At 39.6% G+C, this 23,926-nt stretch overlaps 1 protein-coding gene and 1 pseudogene across 2 annotated transcripts in view; both read right to left on the bottom strand.

Annotated features, from left to right (window-relative positions):
- Positions 1-23,926, bottom strand: part of MID1 (midline 1) — a 332,040-nt gene that overhangs the window by 287,918 nt on the left and 20,196 nt on the right. The window lies entirely within an intron of this gene.
- On the bottom strand, positions 2,907-3,771 carry LOC308494270 (developmental pluripotency-associated protein 2-like; annotated as a pseudogene). The gene has a single exon. The product of its transcript is annotated as a developmental pluripotency-associated protein 2-like (transcript).

Here is a 23,926-nt window from a genome sequence, read left to right as displayed (position 1 = left end):
TTACTCAGTAAATACATATTAAGCAGCTACTAAGTGCTATTCACTGTGCTGCCATGTGTGGGGGCATATAGATGGAAAGGTACATGAGTCTATTTTCCCAGAATTTCTAGGAAATAAATACATAAGTAATAGCCAAAGGCCATGCAATGAAGTTATTTCTAGGGCAAAGAGATGTGCATACAAGGAGCCATGGGATTACAGAGAAAGTTGCTGAAAGTCTACTTGGGGAGTGAGAGAAGGTTCCACTGAGATGGAATCTGATGCGAGAAATTATGTAACACCTAGTCTTGACTTTATGAATCTTACCACATAGCCAGAACAATAGCCATAGAAACAGAGAACTACATTAAAAGGTGATACACGCCACTGCATTTATAAACATGAGGTGCTGTGATAGCATACCTCTAATGACTTCCTCTGTGTGAGCGTGTGAGGAAGGATCACAGTGCTGAGGACTGAGCTGGCTCTTGGAGCATGATCAAAAGTCTATCAGATAGCAAAAGGAAAAAGCCATTTGGGGCAGATGGGAACATATAAATGCAGCCACAAAATCACAAACATGCATGGTAATGGGATTGGGAATAGTGAGGTCTGGAATTTGCAACCAGGATCTGAGATTCGATCAAATAAAAGAACAGGACAGGAGGCAGGAAAGCAAATTTAGATGGTATTTTATGAGTCTAGGGTGGAAAAGTAGAGGTTCTAAATTGAGACAGGGATGATTAAGATGAAAAGATTGCATATTTACGAGGAGGTTCAGATACAGAACATGGAAGACCTGGGAAACTTCCAATGTAAGAGAGAAAGAGAGAAGGGAAGATGGCTGGGAAGCTCCCCCTTTCACCGGGTGAGTGACTGGAGAAGCATTCGCCAAGATAAAAGACAGAGAGAGGAATGGTTTGGGGATACGGTTGGCAGGATAATGGCCCCCAAAGATATCCATGGCCTAATCCCTAGAAACTGTGACTATGTTACCTTATATGGCAAAAGTGTTTTTGCAGATATGATTAAGTTAAGAATCTTGAGGTAGGGAGAATATTCTGGATTCTGGAGATTATTCAGGAAGACCCAGTGTAATCACAAAGGTCTTTTAAGAGAGGTAGGAGGGTCAGAGGCAGAGAGGGGGGTGGTTTAAAGACGATTCACTGTTGGCTTTAGAGAAGGTGGAAAAGGCAAGGAAACAGATTGTCCTCTAAAGCTCCCAGAAGAGAAACAGTAATGCTGAACTATTTTGGATTTTCTGCATTGGTTTAAGCCACTACATTTGTGGTAATGTGTTATTGCATCAACAGGAAACCAATACAGGGGACAAACATGGAAATGAAGACTTCAATGTCAGGTGTGTTGAGTTTGAGCGTCTGGGATGCACCCACTTGGAATTCAGACCAAAGCTGGAGTAACACACGTTGAATCGGGAGTCTGCAGGATACAGGTCATGGTGATGCCAAGGTAGTGAAAGGGGTTGTCACTAGGTGCAAGAAGCAGAAAGTGGCTGGGGGTCACACCCTGGAAAAGAGCAACCTCAAAGGATTTCACAAGGGGAAAGGGACAAACAAACGAGATCTGTGTCATAAAAGCCTAGGTGAGACAGCTAAAAATGGACTTGTCAGTAAAGTTAAAGTCTATTTTGAGGCCAAGTGGGAAGAGCTTAGAGAAGAGGGCATCGGACTTGACAATATGGCAGGTCTTTAGTGTTGTTGGCAAAAGTACAGCTGTGGGAGGGAAGCCAGATCAAGTAGAAGAGTGAACAGGAGATGGGGAAGTAGAGACAATGATCATGCATGATTTCTAGGAGCTTCTAATGAAAGTTGGGTGAGCAACAGGGAAAGAACTGGATGGGTTCTGAGGGAGAAGTATTTGAGTACTTGTTTGTATACCAATTTTTTTTATTTGTTTATGGCAGCTTTATTCATAATTGCCAAAACTTGGAAGCAACCAAGATGGCCTTCAATATGTGAATGGATAAACAAATTATGGTACATCCAGACAAATTGAGTATTCACTGACAAAAAAAAAAAAAAAGAAAAGTGGGCTAAGGGATCAAATATATGGTGATGGAAAGAGAACTGACTCTGGTGAACACACAATGTGATATATAGATGATGTAATACAGAATTGTACACTTGAAACCTATGTAATGTTGCTAACCATTGTCACCCCAATAAACTTTAATTTAAAACAAAAACAAAAAAAGAAGTGGGCTGTCGAGCCATCAAAAGATATGAAGGAATCCTAAATTTACATTGCTCTGAAAGAAGTCAATCTGAAAAGGCAACTGTATGATTCCAACTGTATGACATTCTGGAAAAGGCAAAGCTATGAATACAGAAAATGTGTCAGGGGTTAAATAGGTGGAGCACATAACTTTTAGGGCAGTGAAGCTATTTTGTATGACACTATAATGGTGGATATGTCATTATACATTTCTCAAAACCCATAGAATGTAAAACATAAAGAATGGACCCTAATGTAAACTATGGGCTTTCGGTGATAATGATGTATCAATGTAGGTTCAATAAATGTACCTCTCCAGTGCAGGATATTGACAGTAGGGAAAATGGGGGGAACAGAAATCTGGAACTCTAGTTCCTGCTCAATTTTTTCTGAAAATCTAAAACTGCTTAAAAAATCTATTAATTAAAAGAAAACCAACTTATATTCTATATGTTATAGCTAAATACCCGAAGCAACAGTGGCAGTCACTTTTTGGCAGACCTCAAGTACAGAATCCAAACATTCACATCTGTACTCAAGGCATCAGGCAACAGAGGATGGCCAGGACAGAGCATAGCAATCATTGGGATACAAATCAATGTATCTGTGAGCTATCTATCCACCGTTTATTTTTTATTAAGACATGGCCAGTCCAAAAGGAATGATGTGGTTGTGTTCAAACCAGGTTGCTTCTACTTCTTCATTGTAGTTAATCTTTCCATCATCCTCTTATTCTTCTTAACACAATCAGGGCATAACATATTATCTTCTAGGTCTGGGTATGGGAAAGTGCAGGCCGGTAATAGGAAGAGAGAGATCATCTTCTTAGGAGGGTCAGGCACCCACGCCTGACCTGCATAGAACTGCAGGCGAACCCAACCCTCTCTGTCTGCCAAGAGAGGTCTGCCATGGACCACACACCACCTGACACCAGAGGTTTGCAGCAGAAAGTTCTCAGCAGAAGTAGGAATGGGACATGAATTCATAGCCTTAGGTTGAACGGCTCTTGCAGCAAGTCTTGCCCATGCTGCCAACATGGCTTCCTGAGCTGAAGTTATCACTTCAACGCTATTGGTCATTTGCTCTCTCTCACTCATCTTACAACTTTTCTTACTCCTTGCTTTCTTGGTCACCATCTTGCATTTCTTTGAACTTGACTCCTGTAGTATTTCAGGAATGTTTTGTTTTTCTTCAGAGTACGCATGTTCCTTGAGCCTCAGATAAACGTCTATTTTCTTGCCATCAGTACTCAAATTGTTGGCACCAGTTCCGCAAAGTGTCCCAACGCACTTTATTAATTGAAGGCAAAATGGTCGGCAAGGGGAGCATTGGTTTTGGACAAGCTTTGAACTGTTCACTCGTTTGAGGAAGATAAACTTCATTATCTAGCCTAGGAATCATCAGGTTGTCTTCTGAGATTGAAGAAATGCTTGGTTCCATTTGATGTTCTTCATTAGGTTCCTCACTAACTGGAACCAATGTGAGAATCACACTTTCTTCCTCTAATTCAACCTTAAAGTAGTCCTTTTCACTGCTATCAAAATTTGAATTTGCCATTCCCAGGAACACTCAGAGAACAGCAAAGCCAGCACAGTTAAGAATACCTGCAGTTTACTCCTTTTAACCTCTGTATACCAATTTTTGAAGTTGGGTTCACTGAGCATGTTGTAGGCTGAGGGGTAAAGATATTCAAGTGTAAGAAAGAAGGGGGAATGGTGGATAAAGGCTGGATTCTCTGGAAGTTTCAATTTGAAGAGTAACAATTTTGAGAGAGCCCGCCTTTATTCATGTGTTTAGTGTGAACACATAACATGAGCCTAGCTCCCAGTAGCCTTTCAGTGTCCATTACCTGAGAAAATTAGATATCTTCTCAATCCTGTGGCTTTCACAATTTATGTCATTATATTACTATACAACACCAGGGCTCTGATGGTGGGAGGGATATGGAGGGGTAGAGAATTGGAAGTAGGGATTGTATTTGTATAAATTGCAGGGAGCATCAGGAAGAAGTAAAAAACTTAATCCAGGCACTTGGTCCTAAATAGAGATAAATCTTTTAATTTGCTTTGGGAGTTAAACTAAACTAATTGTTGAAACATTCATTTCAGCCAGGAGCATATTTTTAAATACAGTTTGGGAGGAGAGAAGCAATGAATTCAACCATCCTCAAAGAACACGGATGAAGGAAATGAAAATGAACTCCTGAGTTCCTTTACACAGGTTGAGTGTTTACAGTTAAAGCTGAGGCTAGAGTATTGAAAATGGCCTAGATAAGTCAGAGAAAAAAGAAAGGAAAAAAAAAACACCCCATGTTTTGGCTTGAGTTAATCAAAACAACTTTTTAAAAACATCAAATCTCCTTTAGTGTGTGAACATAAGAGCTTTCAGTGATACAGGAAATAATGCATTTTCCACTGTTTGAAATGAATAAGGAGTAAGAGTTATGTTTGAAAATAAAATCTCCTTGCCTGGCATCATGGAAATTTGCCCCAAACACCTAGGACAGTGATACCCCTAGTGTATATCCTGTGATGTGCAGGACCCTTGAAAATAATACCCTCAAGCTGGTCACACTGCTGTTTGTAGGTTTCAAGCTGATAGATGTGTTACGGACATTGAACAAGAAAGAAAACCATCAAATTCCGCTTAGTGACCTCCGGAGATTTCCCAGAGCCTTTCTAGTGCAGTATACGATATCAGTTTGTTGTTACTGAAGTCCCCAAAGAGTCTGTAACTCTTGTTTAATTCAAAGGTAACTTCACCATTTTTTGTGAGGTTTTTGTGAGTTTAAAATAGGTACTTGTCTAATGACTTCCATCACTAGACCTCCACATGTAAGTCAATGGTACTCAGGCCGATCTTTTGGCTAATTAGTAATACATTCCAGTATAAGTTTGATCAGTGTAATCCACTGTTCTTGCAGGTGTGATTTTTGTATATATAAAACAACACATTTTTCTAAATATCAAGAGATTAAGTTATTGTATAAAGCCCTCAAGTTGTTTCAAGAACTCTGGACCACTCCTAATTCTGCAAGGTGTGCAGTACTTTTTATAAGGTGTTTTGGATCACTGGAATATTATCTATCTGTGACATTTTAAATGTCCATTTCACATGCAAATAATCTTCATATGAGTCACTCACCCAACAGGATGCTTTTCTGATGTGTGTAATAATGACTTTCAAAGTACACCTCTGAAGCAATAGTCCACTAATAGCCTAAAGAAAAGCCACACAGATGACTGAGGCTTAAATCTGATTTGAGGAATAATAAAAAGGGTTTGTATCCGCTCCTCGGCGTAAAATGACTCAGGTTCCTCTTATGTTTCCTATTTTGGTGACTGCCATTGCCGCCCTTCCAGTTTCTTGGCATCGAAACCTCAAAGTCATCGTTCCATCTCTCCTCTTCCTCCCACCCCACATCTAATTAGCTGCACAATCCTGTTGATGGTATGACCTCGATGGTTTGTCATCTACATTTCCTGTCTGCTGCCCTTGCCCTTAGTTTCTTCTGCCTGGAGTTAGTCACGGCCTTGGAATTGGTCTCCCCAGATTTGGCAGTGTCCTTTCTCCAATACTACTTTCCATTGCCACCATATTTCTCTTCCTACCATTTGGATTATAGCATTTCCTTGCCCAAAAGCCACGAGGAATCGCTATTACAAACAGCACGAAGTATAGAATCCTCAAGCCAATATTCAAACTACGATAGTAAGGTACGCGGACCAGTGTGGTCCATGAATCCTTGGTGTGCTTCACCATGGAGATACAAAGGGAAGTAGAGAGTAATCATTTAGAAACCTCTCTAGACATTCTTTCCTATATGTGTTTTGATTATTTTCACTGAAATGTGATTAGACATCTGTTAAATCTACTCATGTAGTTTTCAATTTGCTAAGTCTAAAACAATCATTTATTTTTTTGGTTTTTTAATTTTTAAAATTTTTCAATTACAATATTATATTAGTTTCAGGTGTACAACATGGCGATCAGACAGTTATATACCTTACAAAGTGATCACCCTGATAAATCTAGTCCCCACCTGACACTATACATAGTTATTATTAATACAATATTGACTATATTCCTTATGCTGCAATTTACATCCCTGTGCCTATTTTGTAACTACGTATTTCTTAATCCCTTCACCTTTTCCACCCATCCCCCCAAAACCCTCCCATCTGGCCATACTCTTTCTGGCAATTCATTTCTACTGTTGAAAGTATATGGAAATCTAAAACTGATCATTTGAGGAGCACTAAACAGTGCTACACGAAATGTGGTTCCCAGGCTGGCGGCATCCATATCACTTCAGCGCTTGTTAGAAAAGCAGAATTTCAGGTCCCATCCCAGACCTACTGATTCAGAATCTTTGGGGGTGGGTCCCAACAATGCATGTTTTAGCAAGCCCTGCAAATGCTCACTGAAGTTTGAGATACACTGATTAACAATTTTTCCACCCTCTTTCAACCCCCTGAAGCCCCTGGTGGCTATTAAGCACTTGAAATGTGGCTAGTATAATGGATAATTTTTAACTTTATTTAGTTTAATTTAAATCTAAATTGTTGTATGTGGCTACTGGCTGCCATATTCAACCGCACTGGTCTGTTCCCTATACTATATTCTTAAACAGACAGTCACAGTGTCATCTCTGTGCTGTGTTTTAAGCTTTTCAGTCCATGAAGGAATATTTGTTTCCCAACCTGAGCACTCTCATAGCAATCTATTAAATTTCACCCATCTTTGAATATTTTCACGTCTTCCAAGAAGACCTCCAGGATTTTCTTTAAATTAACTTCCCTCTTTGTTTTCCTTTACAGTGCCTTTTCTTACTACTCTCTGCTTTGTGCCCAAGTCATTTAGGGATGGGTTCACCCTCTCTCAGATGGAGAGCTGTTGGTTTAATCATCTTTTATCCCACGACAGTACCTACCCGATACTTTGCAAATGGGATACATTCATCAACCATGTAATTAAATTAAACCTACGTGAAACCAGAAAGAAAAGTCTTCAACACCAACAATGCATCCTAGTGTTCTTAGAAGTCAGGACAGATCAAAATGTTAACATACACAATTTAGTTTAGAATAGGAAAAATGTTAAAGCCGCGGTGAAACATTTGTCACAGGATCAAAATACATTGTTATAAAAATAAACAGAGTGCCTGCCTCATCATTTCTTTAGCAGCAGGAAAGCATTTTCCTTTGGCAATCCTCTACCTCCATCAGAAGTGTTCCTTAACTAAATTTGAGATTAAAAACAGACTTGTAGCTTTTTAAAATAATGGCACTCCTATTGGACAAATACATTCTTGATGATATAAAAGCAGTTTCCCATCAATTTCAAAAAAGATATTAGATTTCCAAATGGATCAATATTTTGTTACAAATGAGAAAAATAATGCTTATTTTTACAGAAGAGGTGAGAAGAAAACACAATTCATTCTGCTTTCAGAGTCCTATATTTGATCTTATTTTTTCAAAGCTATAAAATTAAAATACATGAAATTAACCACACCAAAGCAAACATTAAGGTGGTTAATAATTAAGTATATTCTGCCATCAATGTAATAAAGCTCGTTCGACTTTTATAGGGATTACATACCCACACTGACTCACAAATACAGCCCTCCAAAGAACTTATACTTCATACAAAATGAATGGGAAACGTATGTTACTTTCCAACAATGGGCAATGGCAGCATTCATATTAGATTTGAAAACCTGAATGTCAAATACAATCGACAGTTTTCTGTGTGCCTTTCATTATGGGAACTTACCCACTGCCATCAATGCCAATTCCCCTTACAAGTTGTATTTTCAAAAATTTTAGGTTGTCTGATTGTGCTATGACGGAAAAGCACACAATTCAACAAGCTCCAAGTGTCCACACATGATACATTTGATGTTCTTCTCAATCTGTTCTGAGAAGCTTGGTAAGATGCAGGTTTCTAGGCAATACTTTCTAATTTACTGTGGGTACTTAATTTAGATGAACAATAGGCTGGTAGTCCAAGACAACACAATATATTTACCTCAAGAGTCCACCATTTATTAGAACATAATCGCAAAAAATATTTTTAAGACATATGAATAACTGAAAAAAAAGATGTCACAGTACAAAATATGTAATCCTAGTTATGTAAAAAATGAAGTAAATAAATATGAAAACATAGAAAATGAATGTGTACACCAAACTGTTAAAACTGGTTTTCTTTGAGTGAATAAGTAATAGTGGTGGGGGTAAATATATTTTTCAGAAATCTACCTTATGGATTTTTCTAGTTTGAATTTTTTATAATAGAATGTTTCCATGTTTTACTTGTGTAACCAAAAGAAAGAATTATTTTAGGAAAACAAAAAAGCATTTTATTTAAAGAAAAGCAAAAGGAATATTTTTTTTTCCCTACAGGATTTTTTCCTAAAATGTAGTGCAAATGAAAGCTAGTTAAAACATTTTTTTAAGGAAGATATAATAAAACATTAAACAGGGCTCCCTAAGGACCTCTGATTAATTCTCATTAATTAGAATATAGTGCTTTATAATTCAAAAATTACACTATACATTCATTATCACATTTATGAATTTAATAGTCAGCCAGATTTCACCATCATCACTTTACAGATGAGGAAACTGAAACTCTGGTGTGCTAAACAATTTGGCTGATATCATCCAGGTAGTAAGTGACAGGGCCAGAATTTGACACAAATTCTGATTCCAAAGCTCAGGTGTCAGCCACCACATTCCCTCAAATCAAGAAGGTGTAGCTCAGAGAAAATTTTTTTTTAAATTTATTGAGGTGACAATTGTTAGTGAAATTACATAGATTTAAGGTGTACAATTCTGTATTACATCATCTATAAATCCCATTGTGTGTTCACCACCCAGAGTCAGTTCTCCTTCCATCACCATATATTTGATCCCCCTCACCGTCGTCTCCCTCCCCCTACCCCCTTTACCCTCTGGTAACCACTAAATTATTGTCTGTGTCTATGAGTTTTTGTTTCTCATTTGTTTGTCTTGTTCTCTTTGAATCTCAATCCCATGCTCACATTTGTGTCACAAATAAGGTCCAATTCATTGTTCATTCACTTGTTTCACAAACATGTATTGATCTCTAAATATGTTGCTGATTGTGTGAATAGAAAATGGAGTCAGGGAGGAGAATGCAGCATCATCCTTGTTTTCAGGGAACCCCAAGTCCCTGAAGAAATAGGTGCAAAATAATAACCCTGTGTAGAAGACAAGAGCAAACCAGAGTATATGTTGAGCTGAAGTGGTTCTCAAGCAGGAGTGATTGTGCCACCCAGGGGATGTTCAATGATATCTAGAGACATGTTGGTTATCACAACGTACGGGGGATAGCATGTAGTGATTAGAGGTCTGAGATGCTGCCAAACATCCTACAATGCACAGGACAGCCTCCACAGCAAAGAACTGTCTGGCCCACAATGCTAATAGTACCAAGGTTTAGAAATCCTTTGCTAAGGCATATCACTCTTTCCAGATTTTAAATGACAAAATTTATAGTGACTACACTAGAGGAATTTACAATTCCGTCATAATGAATGGATTAAAAATTTAAGTAATCTACTCTTAAAAAATGGTCTAATCCTACTTTCATCTTCTGTGAGTTTAAGACAATATAATTTTTCTAAAAGTGGGCTAATAATACATAATTAGGAAGGGTGGAGGATTCTTCATTTTTAGGGAAATGAATTCCCATTCTTCCACCCTACCCTTGGCCAAGCTCCCGTTACCTCTCTCTCTCAGACTACTGCAAACCAGGATCAGGTGGTTCCCTTTTCAGCCCTCTTAACAAATCCCCACTGGGGATAACATTCAACATTGCTTCAACACCTATAAGGTGCCCACCTCATACCTCACCTTGTTTCACTCTGCTTTAGCCACAATGATCCGTAAGTTCTTTCCCCAACTCAGAGGCTTCACACATTCTGTTTCCTCCAATTAGAAATCTATCTTCACCACTAAATCCTTATGTTTCATATCATGACTTAAATATCGTGTCTTAGAAAAGGTTTTCCCTAACTTCTTATTTCCTTTTGTCTCCCACTTCCTTATCCATTTTCTACCCTTCTCCACCCTGCCTTGTGCCTCTAACCCCTGTGTGTCTGTGTGACTAAAGTTGGCTCCCAGCTGGATTTGGCCAAATTAAAGTATCAGTAAGAGATCTAAGGGCTAGAGGAGGTGGATGTCCAGGTATTTCTACTCCCTCTCCTATTTGGGTGCCATTCTGGGAGAGACTTCCTCCTACCAGCACCAGAACTCCAAGTCTCATTAAGTCCTGGTATCACATTCTGTTGCCTTGTCCATCCAGCTGATGCTACTTCCCAGTGAAGTTGGCATTTCTCCTGCGTTCCCTTAACCCTCCCCCACCTCTGGAAGTAACCCCTTCATTAACAAATTTCCATTTGAATCATGTAAAATGAATTTTGTTTCTGGCCAGCACCTTGACATTCATGCTCCTCAATCTAAATCAGTATAGATTCTTTGTGTTATTCCTCATATAGATTCCCCCACAGCCCTCAAGCATTTTTCTCTTGAGCTCTTATCATATTTTATAGATGTACATATGTGTGTTTATATTTGAATTCTTTGTGTAATATCTGTCACCCGACCCAGCACAATTATGTATGTTCCACAGGGATCATGGCTGTTTTGTCAATGACAGTTGAATGGATAGATTAAAAGAGCAGACAATGTCATTGTTGAAGATAGATATCTGAATTTTAACGAAGTAGATAATTCTTAAAAGACAATATTAATATAAAGAATTTATGGATTACCAAAATGACACATGTGAAAGAAAATGCTTGAAGCTTTAAGTGCATGCCTGCATGCATTCAGCTGACATTTGTTCAGCACCTGGCAATGCCACATTCTTCATTAGGCATTGAGAGGAGAAAAGGAAACAGTTGCTTTTCTCAAAGGCTCATAGGCCAGTGGGGAAGACAGATATGTAAAGATAATGGGGCGTCTGAGAGACTTAATTCAGGTGCACAACGGGGACAAGAGAAAGATTGCTACCAAAGGGGGAAGGTTTACAAAGAAGGCATCTGAAAGTTTAAAAAAAAAATTAAGAGTGTGTTTCAATTTTGTTCGGAAAACACAAGGGCTAATATGACTGTAAATTCTTTGTTGTCTCTCAAATTCAGAGAGGAAAGGAAAGAAGCAACATCCAAGCCAAATAGGTTGCTTTGGGGGGAATGTCTCAGCCAAGATAAAAGGGTCCAGTTGGCATTGGCAGGCAAAGAAGCAGGGACATGAAAATTGCCTGGGTTTTACTTTAAGAATGCAGACATGTGGGTCCTGATCATAATGCAATAGTGGAAGCTTCCAGCTAGAGTTCCTAGGAAAAGTGCATTTTCAGAGTTCGGGAAGGTTTAAGTAATTCACCTGCTGTCAAGCCTGATACACATGTGTATGCCACTGGGTGGTATGTATGAGTGTGTGTGATTATAATATGACATTTATAACCCTCAAGGTAACAGTTATGTCCAACAACATTCTTTCTGTCTTGAAATATTAAGAAATATTCTAACATCTTTTTTTCATTGAAATAATATTTTTTTTTACCTTCCTGTGTAGAGGAAAACAGTAATTTCAACAAATGCTTTTATCACCTTCATGATTTTGTCGATGAGTTGCCCCAGCCCAAAGAGGTCACGATGAGTTACAAATCATTCTGATTAGAACCAAATAAACACTGAGGTCCTGTCCTCAGTCAGACGTTAGACTGAGGTCAGCAAGCTTTTGCTATAAAGGGCAGCTAGTAAATATTTCAGACTTTGTGAGCCATATGGACTCTCTTGCAACAACTCAACATTGTCGTCATAACATGAAAGCAGCCATAGACAATATGTAAATGATGGGCACAGCCATGTTCCAATCAAACTTTGTTTACAAAAATAGATGGCAAGCCAGGTGGGCTATATAGTTTGCCAGCCCTGTACCAGATATAGAGAAGGAAAAAAAAAATGAACTGAGATCAAAGAAAAGAGCTCTAAGACAAGTGGGAAAAATAAAATAATTGATGGAAACACTGCAGTCCAAGGGAAGAATATTCTCATTGTAAGATAATACTAAGGTAATGATGATAAATCAATGAACTCTGACTAATTGAACACATACTCTACCTAGTGACAAAATAAAACTTATTGGTAGAATTTCCTACCAACTATTATGCAAAAAAGAAAATCTGATTTTGAAAAATATAAATATATAGCTCAGAAATAGGCGCTAACTATAACATGGATGAGCCTTGAAAACATTAGGCTGAGTGAAGGAAACCAGACACAAAAGGCCACATATTGTATCATTCCACTTATATGAAATGTCCAGAATAGGCAAATCCATAGAGACAGAAAGCAGATTAGTGGTTGCCAGGGGCTGGGGAGGAGGAAATGGGGAGTGACTGCTAATGGGTACACGGTTTCTTTTGGGGGTGATGAAAAGTTCTGAATTAGATAGTGGTGATGGTTGTACAACTGCGAATGTACTAAAAGCCACTGAATTGTATACTTTAAAAGGGTGAAGTTTATGGTATACGAATTATATCTCAACTTTTAAAAAGGGACTAGGACATTCTCATATAATGCTTCCATCTTTCTGGAAGGCACTTGGAGGCAATATATATTAAAAGTCCTACAAAGGTAAGAAAGCAAAAGAAAAACAGGAACTAAGATGTGGAAACTGAAGAGTAGCAAAAAAAAAAAATTAAAAATCTGAAAAAGTAATTTAAGCAACTGGGATAGTTTAATGTACATCAATTCGAACACAAAAGGGGCTCTATCATGTCTTGAGAACAATTAAAAGGTAACACTTTCCCTTTACACATTCCTGGAAAATGGCCATGGATACTTGATCTGTTTATATGAGTTAACAACAGATTTGCCCAGACATAAGATGATTATCGCTGGGTACTAGGCTGGGAGTTTTTCTTTTTTTTAAAGATTTTATTGGGGAAGGGGAACAGGACTTTATTGGGGAACAGTGTGCACTTCCAGGCCTTTTTTCCAAGTCAAGTTGTCCTTTCACTCTTAGTTGTGGAGGGTGCTGTTCAGCTTCAAGTTGTTGTCCTTTCAGTCTTAGTTGTGGAGGGCGCAGCTCAGCTCCAGGTCCAATTGCCGTTGCTAGTTGTAGGGGGCGCAGCCCACCATCCCTTGAGTGGGGAGTCGAACTGGCAACCTTGTGGTTGAGAGGACGCGCTCCAACCAACTGAGCCATTCGGGAGCTCAGCAGCTCAGCTCAAGGTGCTGTGTTCAATCTTAGTTGCAGGAGGCGGAGCCCACCATCCCTGGAGGAATTGAACTGGCAACCTTGTGGTTGAGAGCCCACTGGCCCATGTGGGAATCGAACCGGCTGCCTTCGGAGTTAGGAGCATGGAGCTCCAAACGCCTTAGCCACCGGGCCGGCCCTAGCCTGGGAGTTTTTTATGCTTTGCTGACCCTTCTCACAGTTCTGCAGATTATGCGTGATAAATCCCATCTCACAGATGAGCAAAAGTTGATTATCAGAAGCCATGCTCTTTCCCCCATCCCTCCTGAGCTCACAGATCTCATGTGGATGGTGTCTCTAGCAGGAGGTGGTTGTCCGTGCACCCCCTGCCTGAACGTTCCTCAGATGTACTCCTTCCCTGAAGGGTGTGCACATCAGGCTCTGCCCTCAAGTTCACAATGTCACCAGCTAGATTTCAGCCACAATCTCTCAACTGGTCTCCCTGCAATGTCTGCCTACAACTGCCAGAGGGATCTATTGGGAACTTCAATCAGCTCACACACCCTCTGCCCTTAACAAAAGCCAAGTCCCTCACGCGGATTTAGAAGGGCCTAGATACCCGGGCTGTTGGCTGTCACCATGCTGCATCTTGCCTTTGCCCATCTTGCAGCAGCCGGTGGGCCTGCCTTCACATCAAACCTTGGAGGCTTATCCTAGCCGGTCCCCCTGCCTGGAATGCCCTTCACATGGCTGAGTCCCTATTCAAGTCACCTCCCACAGAGACTGTCCTTGGCTACTGATTTAAGGTAGCAATAATTCACTCTATTTTAATCTTCTGCAAAGCTCTTACCATCTGATATTTTCTCTTCCCTCCTTCCTTCTCTCCTTTCTGTCTTCCGTCCTCCTTCCTTCCATCTTTCTTTCCTCCTTTCTTCATCCGTCCTTCCCTCCCTCCTTCCTTCCCTCTCTCCCTCCCTCCCTCCTTCCTTTTGTCCCTCCCTCCTTCCTTCCCTCCTTTCTTCCTCCCTCCTTCTTCTCTATGGGAATATGAGAAGATGAACTCTGTGCTGTTCACTGAAGGATCAACTGCCCCCGCCCATTATAGGCACTCAAATATTTGTTGAAAGAATTAATGAATGTAGATGAAACTTGGCAAAGGTCCTAAGTTTAGCTAAATGATTAAAGGTCTAAATCCCACAGCACATAGTCTTGGCTTTGCAAAGGGCTAACCAGTACATGGGGGCTCTAATGACCACAGAATTCAGAAGGTCCTAACACACACTGACCATTCACAGCTGCCCCCACCCCCTAAGTTCCATGTCTGAGACAAGTTTCTGCCTGGAGAGAGTTTTTATTACCTACTCATAAAGCCCTGAATCATGTGGTTTACAGGGCAAGTGCTAATGCAGTCATAATTATATTGGTGTGAACACATTGTCATAGATAGGCAGCAAACATAGACACAGGTATTTAAGAGAAACCAGCTGCTCCCAACACAAGATCAACCGTCGCATAGAAACCGGTCAGCAGGCACACAGCTAAGGAACTTGAACTGAGTGACTGCAGGTGACACACCCTATAAATCACAGACTAAAACGACACTTTGCACCAGCACCTCCAAGTAACCAACTCACTACCCAGAGCGCAACACATTTTGGGGAACTCTACAATTAAGACATGGATACCACTTTTCCCCAAATGGTGACTGCCATTTCTTTTCTGTTTAATTAAGCCAAGCATAAAATAAGTATAAACTTCAGTCTGTGGGTGATTTCCTTTCTTTTTACTTTGGAAGCAGATCAAGAAACAAGAAGGAACATGACTTCATTATAAATCCAGCACTTACCTCGGGTTTTTTTTTCTTTCTTTCTTAATCTTTGAAATAACAGTTGATCCATTAAGAGACTGGAAGGTGAAAAATGTCAAGCCTTTGACCTTTTCTTAATTCACACACATACTGAGCCAATGAAAACATGCCCACCCATCCATCTCCTCACAATTAGTACTTTCCATGGACTCAGTGACGATTGTAAAGCAAGGCTTCTTGGCCTCGGCACTAATGACATCTTAGATCAGATCATTTTTTTGTGGGGGGCCATCCCATGCACTGTAGGATGTTGAGCAGCATCCCTGGCCTCCACCCACGAGATGACAGTAGGACCCACCCCTCAGCTATGATAACCAAAAATCCCTGCAGACATCACCAAGTGTTTCCTGGAAGGCAAAATCATCCAAAGGTTGAAAACCACTGTTCAAGACACTACATAAAAAAAAACAAACAAACAAACAAAAAAAAAACTAGAAGAAGAAAGATCAGCTAATACTCTCTAATTGTTTTCCTCGTTTAACATATGCTGACACATTTTATTTCTTGGATGCTCTGAACATGTCCATCCAGAATGTGCACATGCTACCCCGGTATCAGGAGTTGCTCTATTCAAGTTGGTGTTCATCAGCATCTTTCTGAAATGCCACAAGGCCAGGACTGCTTTTGGAGGAAGACTCCCTGAAATTCAATGCAGGGTTTGATGCCTTCATCAAGAATGGGATGCCAAGATTACACTTTTTAAAAACAACCAGGACCTGTAAATGCCTCTGAGACTCAGCAATATGTGCAGTTGCTGGAAGGATCTTAAAAATGATTTCAAACGAGACATTTAAAGATCATAATATTTGTACGAAGAGCTCTTTAAAGGGAAAGAAGAGAGCTGGGTTTAGTTTGAAACCAATGAAAAAACAAGTCGTTTGTCTCTGCCGTTTGCTAAAATAACTAACCTCTCTTAATGACGATGTATTTAGATTAACAACAGAAAAAGCAGAACGAGCCCTGGTATCGGCCTTACAAGATTTTACAATTCTGAAAAGGCCATTAATCACAAACAATCTATAAAGACAACCTAAAGAAAATGTGTTCCAACTGCCTCATTCCCTTCTCTTGGTTATAATCCAAGAGTAAATCCTCCAACTCTAAATCTCGCTACCCATAAAACTTCTTATCTGCCTTTACTCGGTAAAGACTATCAAACAAATCTCTACACACTGGTTTTCCCATGGAGGAATGAGGCTGTGAGTTTGTTCACCAAGAGGCACAAGGTGGGAAGGAAGAATAAGCAAGAAATCTAACATAAACCTTCATCAGCCGTCTAGTGTAAAGCTGACACAGATTTTGAAAGAGCTTTTCTTCAGGGTTTTCGCAAATTTTATTCTTTGCCCAGGAATAATTTGTTCTAACTGAAAAGTACATTTGAAAAGCTGGCTACAATCAGACATGGGTACTTCACATTATACAGGAAGCTGATCAGTGCAACAGTCCTACAGCATAGCCACAGTACCGTGTGATTTTGTCACTTTTATGATTTTCTTTTATAATGTTCTATGCTTATTGATTTAGCACCAGATGCATATTTGGGATGAATGGTATAATTTTTTAAAATGGTATTATTTCTGCTTACAGAAGGATGATAAGTCAATTAGTATCATTTTTTTAAATTGTATTTTTCCTTTCTGATGAGTTAATGACTTGCCTTGTGTAAGCCCCACATTTATCTTTGGGCTGAAGAGAAAAATATTTGACATAGTGCATGTCAATCTACCTTGTGGTTTTGCTTTAAGCCCTCTGTGAGTACCTCGCATCTCGTGATCTATTTAATACCTTGCCTTCCTTACTAACAAAACCAAAACTAGGCCATATCTAGGGTGATCAGCTAGAAAGAATGTGGCTCGTCGGAGAGGGCGGGCGTGTACCCAGCATTCTTCTCTAAGAACAGCGTGGCTCACCACAAATGTGGAGGGTGAGGTATGTAGAAAGGCTGAGCCCCCAGTCTAACTCTTGATTAGAAAACTTTTGAGCTTTTATTAACGATGATTTAAACACCCTTTCTTTCTGGAGGTCTCCCATCAACTAATTCAACAGCTGTTTGGTGGTGGCAGGGTGGGGGGGGGAGGATATACTGACAATGATGGATTCAGTTTAGGAGAAAGAGTCTAAATGCTTCCAAATACCCTTTACGTAATTTCTACAATAACTGATCATGAAAAATGAGCATCTTGTAGTTATAAGTCAAAGAAATTAATGATTTGAATACTATTTGAATAAAGCATGATGTTTTTCCTCTCATGGCCCTGTTCAATGAAGATACTTGTATCAGTATAACCTCTTTGCAAAAATTTGGTCGCTAATTTTAAGGTGACCTAATGTAAGTTAATCATTTTAAACACCTATACAGTGAATGTCTTGGCAGGTCAGGCATTCACCATGTTCTCTCTTATTTTCAGGTGTGAAATACTATTTCAAGGCTAACTATTTAAAAAGTATGAGGACAATCGGAGTCCTGTTTAGAGTAGGCCTGATGAATCAGAGCACTCTTCAGCTAATCTAAGTGCTCACAGAGCAAGCTGTGGGAGTCGAGCGACCTATTCACAGGCTCCAATGGTCACATCGGCCCCCTTTATGGAAAGGGCCAAATTGACCATCCCCACCAGAATAGAAACTCAGCAATGACCACTACTATTTGCATTATTTTATTCAGTCCTCTATTCACCTTATGAAGTAGGTGCAATTTCTGTCTTTTTACTGAGAGGTGAAGTAATTTGCTGAAGTCACATAGCCAGCAAGGACCGAGGCAGGCCTTGAAGTCAGCTCAGTCCGAGCACATAGTGAATGTTTTTCCCACTCGACCTAGAAGACTACGTCATTGCCCTGAGGCAGAGAGCTGTCAGTTCCCATTGAAGGACATGCTGAATGCAACCACTGAAACGAGACCCAGGAATTGTTGGAGAGGTTTTTCTACACCCTGATGCCAAATCAGATGTATGGCTGATAGGACACTAAAGCATTAAGGGCCTTACCAGACAATATTAGTACTTGTTACTAAGTATCATTCCTGTATGTTACTCCCTCGATGACACAAACAATACACAAAAATCCATGCTTGATGCTTTGCTACTCCTTAAAAATCTCACCAGTGCCGTCCAGTCAGTCCTGCTTTCTTCTCCAGCCTCTGCCAATTACTTGTTCCTTATGCTGCCAGCTCTTTATGTGGACAGAGAGCAGGCCTTGAGCATGGGGCTAACCTTTGAAAGTGCCTTCAAGTATCATAACCGAGCTGCAAACAGGAGTACTGTGTCCTGAAACAGTACTTGTTCTATTGTTAGCGATGTTTAGAAGACTCCAGCCGGCATGGCAGGGTGTTGCATTAGCAGTGGGCTTTGCTGATGGGGCCTTACAAGCTGTGGTTGTGATCTGTACAACTCCTGGTCCTCTCTGTTTAGAGCGATTCTTCTCTGCAGCTCCCTCCCCACAATGTGTTCCCTCACCTTGCATTAAAACACGTCCAGACTCGTCTGTCTTGTCCACAGGACTCGAAAAAAGCAGATACATTGCTCATTATTTTGGATCGCCCAGGGGTCTGGCAACTGTGCCTGGCACATGCTGATGTTCCCTTCCTGTCTTCCCTCCTATTTTGGTTTATATCCTCTGAAAGTTCTCATCAGAATTCTTTAAATATCATTGATTTAAGCATCCACCCAGCTTTACCACAGCAATTTACCACTTTGATTCCTCACTCCACTTTGTTTCTACTTATGATTTATGTTCCCTTAGATTTCCAGGGCAAGTCAGAAAGGTGAAGAAGAAACATTAGACTTTGAAGTCACTAGTCAGCTAAGTGGTGAGGGGCGTCTTTAATCACTATAAGCTTATAAGGATCCTCATTCGTATTTCTAAGGAGAGTCCAGCTGGGGAGAACAGAGGGAAGGGAAGAAACAGAAGGAAGGAAAAGAAGAAAAAGGGAGGAAGGAAAGAATAAAAAAAAGCACTTATGGTCATTGTGGGAATTTTAGAGACTGTATTTTGTAAGCACCTGGCATTTAATTGCCATTTATTAGCTAGCAGCCATCTGTTTTTGTGTTTCTGGGTCTAAGTGTGAATACCATGGGACCAAAGAGAAGATACACCACATATTGAAATAAAAAAAGATGTGTCCTTGATTGTCTTTTGTTTTTTGTCACATGATGATATTTGTGGGTCAATTTTTTTCTTCTTGTTGAATCTCATTGGAATTTTTCTTCATAAAGTGAATTCATGTTACATTTAGTTCTTACCAGTACTAGGAACAACGTTCTTAGATGTCTAATATTAGCAAGCAGCACTGAGTTTAGGTCATCAGATCAACATTCAATTCCGGGACAACCCTCTGCAAACTTCTGTCACCTGCCAGGCCACCATTACTAACATTACTGTGATGTAGCCATCTCTACCTTGGTTTCTGCAGATAACTCTTTAATGTGAATTTTATTTTTCCCTGTTCTCCTTTTCTTCCCTCAAGCAAATATTAGTGAGGAATAATTGACAAGCAGACATAAACACTTTCTAATCACATCACGGGCCTTCAAGTTCTTTTAAAAAGAGAATTGTATTGAATTTGGGCAAGATGATCCGTTAGTGACTAGCATTCAGTGAGGGAAAATAAATACTGTAGAGTTTGTAGGAAGCTTAGATTTCTAACTGTGCATATAGGTCATGGCATGACGGTAGCAGAACAAAAAATCTTAGGATAGTGTAAGGTCAGAATTGAATGTCTTGGGCTATTTTATAAAAATATTATGACTGGAAACCATCATTACCAAAAAGCATTCACGACTGAGTTAATTAATATGTGGTTCTAGTGAGTATTCCAAAAATCATTACAACTCAATATCCTTCTGGAACTTTCAGAAGCTTCAGGGTGGGGTTGCGATAACAAACAGACTGATTGAAGTCTCAATTACAGCCATGAAGGTGGTGAAGGATATTGCAATGCAGTGGACACCTACACCCACCATGTGGGAGACCAGCAGGCACTTTTCCTACATCCTCACAATTGATAGGCAAAGCCAGTGCCTTTATCCCTATATTTCCCAAAGGAGAAATTGAGACCTAAAGAAGTCAAGAACCTCTACCAAAGTCCAGACTTATTGGAAGTGGCTGAGCTGGGATTTAAACTCATTTCTGGCTCTAGAAATCTTTGTTCAACCAGTCAAAATCGTAGACCTAATCATGCTGTCCTTTAAAATACCATAAACGTTGTGGCAGGCACCTCTATGGTGGTCTCTGATGGTCTCTACCTTCTTGTATTTATGATTTCATCTTTTACTTCCCCTTAAGTAACTTGCTTCTAACTAAGAGAATATGGCAATGTTGAGAGGAAGGACCTTTCTGATTGGTCAAAAAGATTGTGATCTCCATCTTGCCAGCAGACTCCCTTCCTAGTTGGCTTTAATGAAGCAGGCTGGTGTGTTGGAAAGGCCTCCATGGCAAGGAACTGAGGGTGGCCTCTGGCCAACAGCCAAAAGGAAATGGACGCCTCAGTCCAATAGTCCTCAATGAACTGGATCCTGCCAACGACCACACAAGTGAGCTTGGAATCATCTTCTTCCCCAGTCGAGCCTCCACATGAGACCCCAGCTTCAGAGGACACCTTGATCACAGACTCGTGAGGCCCTGAGCAGAGGACCCGGCTCAGCTGTGCCTGGATTCCTGACCCACCAAACGTGTGACATAACAACTGTGTGTTGTTTTAAGCATCTAAGTCTGGGATAATTTGTTAGGCAGCGACAGATCTCTAATACAAGGGCCTCACAGAAAGGCCAAATAAAACCAAGTGACTTGCCACATGTAGCCACCAGTTGGCAACCCACAAAAGACAACAATGCTAGTTTCAAAGTGAAAGCCAGCTCAACTCCTCCACTATATCACACCCAGAAAGACAGCTCAACTCCTCCACTATATCATACCCAGAAAATGGGCCAAAAACAATACAGTGAACATACTGCCTGCCCCTTGGGCCTAATCCCTTTGCTTAACTTCTGTGTCAAAAAATACAAAAACAGAAAAAATAAAAACCACTAGGCAGAAAAACAGTGAACTAATACTGCATAGATATAATAAATTAATATAAGTGAACAAAGAACAAATACATAGTAAGTAACAGGAGTTTTAGAAATCACTTGATTTAACCAGGCTGGAGTCGGAGAGGATTCCAACCTCAATTGAGGTTTAAAATGAAGGGATGGCTGAGTTATCCCCCTGGGAATCATTTTGGTATCCTGGCTGCTTAGGCTAGCTCTGTTGGACTTAGCTTCATTGTCAGGGAACAGTCCTTTGGATTAAAAAGTTTCCATCTTTTACAGGGTTTTTGTTTTTTAATAAATGGTTAGTCAAAACTCAAATTCAAATTTTTGGCCCAATTACTTCTAGAATATGAGAAATTATGTTATTTCCCTTGGCTTTAAAAATTAATTGAAGCTGCTTTGGAATTTTACAGATTGGCCTTTATGTTCAGTATCAGTTCCTTTGTATAAATATTAGAAGTGACAATTTATGTTTGATGATTTCTATACTAATGGGAAACCACAGCTCTTAACTTTATTAACAAAATGCAGAAATTTATAACTTTCTGTTCTGAGGTTGACACTTACTCATTATACTAAATTATGCCCTATCAGCACTATTTCTTAGTACTTAGAACACAGCCTTAGGGGTTAAGTAGCCCTGAGTTTGAATTCTGGCCAATTCACTCACTAACCAAGTGGCCTATATCTCCCTGACCCTCAGTTTTATAATCTGTAAATGGGGATAAGTATGAAGTCCTTGAGATGGAGGTTTCCATGTAAATTAAATGCCATGATGTAATTAAGATGTTTATGTTATGCTTGGCACATAATAAGTAGCTGTTACTATGTTTTAAAGATTTTCTCCTTGTTTTTGGTTTTCTGCAGTTTGAGTATGATATGGCTAGGTATAGAATTTTGGTATTCATCCTGCTTTGTGTTCTATGAATTTCCTGGATTTGTGGTTTCTGTAATTAATTTGGGAAAATTTCAGCCATTATTACCTCAATTATTTTTTCTGCTCCTTTCTCTTTTTTCTTCTTCAGGTATTCCCATTATGTGTATGTTATACCTTCTGTAATTGTCTCACAGTCCTTGGATATTATGTTTCCTTTTTTTTTTTTCATTCTTTTTGTTCAGTTTGCATTTCAACTTGGGGAAGTATCTATTGGCATATTTTTCAGTTCACTGATTCTTTCCTTGGCCATGTATAGTCTACTAATGAACCCATCAAAGGCATTCTTCATTTCTGTTATGGTATTTTTGATTTCCTGCATTTCCTTTGATTCTTTCTGAGTTTCTATTTTTCTGCTTATGTTACCCATTTGTTCTTTCACGTTGTCCATTTTTTTCCATTAGAACTATTAGCATATGAATCAGTTATTTTAAATTCTTGGTCTGATAATTCCAAAATTTCTGTTATATCTGAGTCTGGTTCTGATTCTTGCTTTGTCTCTTCAGATTGTGGTTTTTCTTGCTCTTTAGAATGCTTGGCAATTTTTTTTTTTTGTCAATAGTTGGACATGATGTATTGAGAAATAGGAAATGAGATAGGTTTTATGTTGATCTACCTAGGATTTAGGCTTTGTTTGTTGTAGCTGTAGGTGTTAGAAGCTTCAATTTCCTCAAGTATCCTTGTTTTGTTTTGTTTCCCCTGCTGTTGTCTTTGTGTTTCCCTAGAAACTCCTTCTTAAATAGAGTCTGAGAATTGCAGTTATTTTACTAGAATCTACTGTCACTATGCAGGAGCCCTATTAATGTGGAGTGTGTGGGGGTGAAGGGAAACGTTCTATAATCCTATGATTAATTCCTAATTTTTTACTGTGCTTCTGTCCCTGGACTGTAACCTTCACAAGTGTATCTCAGCTTTTATTTTTCCCCTTAGGTAAGATAGGAAGGCTAGAAGGGGCCAGAATTAGGTAATTCCCCTCCTCTCAAGCCAGATAAGGCTGTGGTAAATTCTTTTCCCTTGCTGTAAAGACCTACAGATTAAAGAAAAAAAAAGGAATGCTCTGGGTTTGTTTCAAAATAGTTACTTTTCTCAATGGGCTTATTTCAAAATGGCTACTTTTGTGTTTTAGAATGGTTACCTGTCCTCCTTCCTTTGCCCAAGCACCAGGGGATTTTTTTCTGATTTTCACCATGAGAATTTGGTGAGGATCCTAGAGATGAAACTCACAAAAGTGTGGCGTCCCCACTTAGATTGAGTCCCCAGTAGTTTTCAACTCTCAAGCTAGTCCATACACAGCCACCAGCAATTTACTGAAGTTATGGTTTAAGTGTTACTACCAGTTACTGGGTCCAGTGCCTTCTGCTTCAGGTAAACTCATCTGTATTCTCCGTGTTTGCCTGTCTTTCCAGTTTTGGGGATGGAAGTTTGTCCTATGAACTCAAATTCTCTGATGGAGCTAAGAAAAGTCATTGATTTTTAGTTTGTTCAGCCTTTTTCTTGTTGAGAGGGCAGAAGTGATGGTTTCTAAGCTCTTTACATGGTGGAGTGGATACCAGATGTTTCTGCCGTTAACATACTTTAAATTCGTGAACAAGTTACTCTTCTCAACTACAGAGATCATAAATCTTGATATCTAGAACTCGAATTGTCCAAA

The sequence above is a fragment of the Rhinolophus hipposideros genome (assembly GCF_964194185.1).
Source record: "Rhinolophus hipposideros genome assembly, chromosome: X".
Lineage (NCBI taxonomy): Eukaryota > Metazoa > Chordata > Mammalia > Chiroptera > Rhinolophidae > Rhinolophus > Rhinolophus hipposideros.
This window is presented reverse-complemented; position numbering and strand designations above follow the sequence as displayed.